The following is a 3,536-nucleotide window of genomic DNA, read 5'->3' on the forward strand; positions in this document are numbered from 1 at the left end:
TGTTTCCTTTCTCGTTTTCTTCCCTTTAGTCACTTTTATGAAAAAATAAAATTATTTAAAGTACTTGTGGTTAACTTACAATAATGAAAATAGCGAAAAATGTCTGCATGGTCAGATAACATTTAAGGAACAGATGTGATGAGGACCCCCGCCACCGACTCTTCAATTATCAGTAACTGTTGCCTGCTGAAACCACGGAACAGGGAGCCTCTTGTGAGAAACTGACACTCAAAACAACAATCCAGTTGTCCACAAAAGCAACTACAATTTGCATTATATAATTAAAGCAGTTTCAATTTATAATAATTTGCAAAAGCAAATATATAATAGCAAAAGCCAACTCTTACATAGCTCATTATAACACCAGTCAATGTGGCTGGTGAGCTCGCTGGGGGACATTCAACAAAGCCAAATGCCAGGTCCTGCACTTGGGTCACAACAACCCCAGACAGGCTGGGGGCAGAGTGGCTGGGAAGAAGCCCGGCAGAAAACAACCTGGGTGTGCTGGTCCTTAGTGGCTGAACAAGAGCCAGCTGTGCCCAGGTGGGCAACGGGGCCAATGGCATCCTGGCCTGTGTCAGCAATAGTGTGGCCAGCAGCACCAGGGCAGGGACTGTCCCACTCTACTTGACCCTGGTGAGGCCACACCTCAAATCTCAAATCCTGTGTTCAGTTTTTGGGCCCCTAAAATCAGGAAGGACGTGGAGGTGCTGGAGCTGGTCCAGAGCTGGGGAAAGGTCAGGAGCACAGCTGCTGTGCGGAGCTGCTGAGGGAGATGGGGCTGTTTAGTCCAGAGAAAAGGAGGCTCACGGGTGACCCTACCCCTCTATGGAACTGCCTGAAACGAGGGCGTAGCCAGGGCGGGGTCGAGACCTTCTCCCTGGCAACAAGTGACAGGAGCTCCACCCAGGGAGGTTTAGGTTAGACAGCAGTTCTATCATTCTGTGAAAGGTGAACACGGGGCTAGGCAGGGATGCAGGATAGCGCCTTTCCCATAGTGAAAGCCCTCGGGAAATGGCTGCCCGACGCGGCCGTACCTGGCACAGGTATCGAAGCCGGGTATCGGGTCCATGACCCCGGAACGCCCGAACGCGCGGCGCCGCCCCGCCCGCGCCTCCCCTATGACGTAAGGGGGGCAGCAGCGGCGCCCCTTCCCGCCTGCCGCGCGAGGGCGGCAGCCAATCAGCGCCGCGCGGGCAGGCGGGGCGGAGCGTCGGCTGACGCCACCGCGCATGCTCCGTGCTCCGGCCGGGCACGCTCACTTCCGCGCGGGACAGTTGAGGGTGGGGGAGGGGGCGGTGGGAGTCACGGCTGGCTCGGGCCGGGCCGCGCCGCGAGCGGGCGGTAAGTGCCACAGCGGGCACGCGGGCGGGGGGAGCGCGGGGCCTCCTCAGCGCCGGTCACGCAGCGCCGCTCTCCCCGCAGGGTCAGGGAGTGGACCCTGCCGGGTCTCGGGCTGAGCGGGGGGGGCCGCGAGGCGGCGCCGGGACCTCCGTGAGGGCCCGAGGAGGTGCTGGGAATAAATTCTTTACTTGTGAGAGTGGCGAGGCACCGGCACGGGCCGTCCAGAAAAGCTATGGCTACCTGATCTCTGGCGGTGTGTGAGGCCGGGTTGGATGGAGCTCTGAGCAGCCCGGTGTAGCGAAAGGTGCCCTGCCCGCGGCTGGGGGGTTCGAACGAGATGTGATCACAAGTGAAAGGCGATCAGAAAGATAGCTTTCTTTATTCGTTCTCGTTCCTTGAGAAATCTGGATGGTTTTGTTCTGTAATGACGTGGGGAGAATGGGGGAGTGAATGTTGGTCATTTTTAGATACCACATATCCTGCCGTGCTTCTTTCCTCTCAAAGCACAAATGAGGGACACAGTGAGTATGTGGTAACAGGTGTGTGATTTCTTTCTTTCTTCCTACTTCTATAGATCCAATCTTGCACTGCGCTGGAAGGAAGAGGAGAGCAGAGCGGGAGCTGGGGCAGTGGGTTTCAGTAGCGTGCTGGAAGTCAGGGGACTCGGGTTCTTTTCCTTACTGCCCTCTGGATATACTAAGAGATTCTGTGCCTTAGCCTTCTCCTGTGTAAAAGATGAATATTTACAAGGATGCTTTCAGAACTGGGTCTGGAGAGCAAGTTCTTAGACACACTGGTAGTTTCAGCAGGATTGAAAGTGGCGCAAGCCCTGCGCTCTTGCCAGCACTGTTCTCACTTTTTACTTTCTGTTTCCTTTCTCGTTTTCCTCCCTTTAGTCACTATTATGTGTCCACGCTTCAGCGGGGATTCCGGGGATATTTCTAGGTCTCAAAGAGACATGAGCAGTCGATGGTTGCTAGAAAGGTATTTATTGTATAAAAGCATCAGTCTCAAAGGCAAAGAATTTAGAAACTTAAAGGCTTTACTAAAAGCTTTGGCATAAAATCCCAAGTTCTGAGCAGCAACTCTCTGGTATAAAAGTCCCGATGTTTGGGGCAGCAGCTTCACAACGTGGCATTCTGTTGTCCTTGTTGTCCTGGGCCACAGAAGCAGTTGGTGATGATGATGATGGAGCTGCTGTTCTTCTTCCATCGATGTTCTTTCTCTGATCTTCAATGCAGGGGATTAAATTCATAAATCATCATATCAACTAAAAACACGCTTCTAAAACAATACTTTCTACACCAATTTGAACTTAATTCTCACATGTGAAAGCAGCGTTCTTTTTACCTAAATCTTACATATAGGGTATTATCTGTTTACATGAATAATCCTATCTCTTCTTATCCAAGAACGCAAAGTATATTTTCATTATGTCTAGAGCTAAGTTGAATCTGTGAAGGGTATTATCACTGAACTTTAAACTGGGTAATAAGGCTTTTCACTAGCTAACAGGGACTGACTCTTAGGGCACTTAAGCTATACTTTTACCTACTTAAAACTGAAACCTACACTTTTACTCTATATCTATGGTTTAATATATTTTAATTCTTTTCTCTCTCTGAGGAGCTCAGAGAGGCTTTTATTTTGGATTCCAGCAATTATGAAAAAATAAAAAAACAAAACCAACAGCCCTGCTTTTAGGAAATGGCACAGGTAGAGGAGAAGTGGCCTGGTGTGACTGTTCTCTCAGCTGCTGCTCTGCCTTCTGTTTTGCAGCGTCATTTGTTCTGTCATGAGCAGAGGGCAGCAGAAGGCCCCCCCAAATCTTACAGCTAAATTAGGCCCCCTGGGTTCCCTGTGGTGGTGACAGTGGAAACAAAGGGTTGCAGAAGGGCTTTGGGACAGTAAGGGAATGACTAAAACAGCAGGTGAAGATCCAGCATTGATAAGTGGAAGATGATAGATGTGGCAGAGAAACAACCATAACGCTGATGCTCTCCCTACTTAATCTAATTCCACTTGAGAAAGAGATCTGGGGAATTGTAATACTCCGTACTACTGGTCTAGTTGACAGGGTGTTGTTGGGTCATTGTTTGGACGTGATTATCTCAGAGGTCTTTCCCAACCTAGTTGATTCTGTGACAAGTTTGTGACTCTCACTGAAAGGCATCCCTTCTAGGAGAGCCAGG

The sequence above is a fragment of the Pseudopodoces humilis genome, chromosome 2 (genome assembly GCF_049639895.1).
Source record: "Pseudopodoces humilis isolate 2021_Gansu_Grassland_sample_001 chromosome 2, ASM4963989v1, whole genome shotgun sequence".
Lineage (NCBI taxonomy): Eukaryota > Metazoa > Chordata > Aves > Passeriformes > Paridae > Pseudopodoces > Pseudopodoces humilis.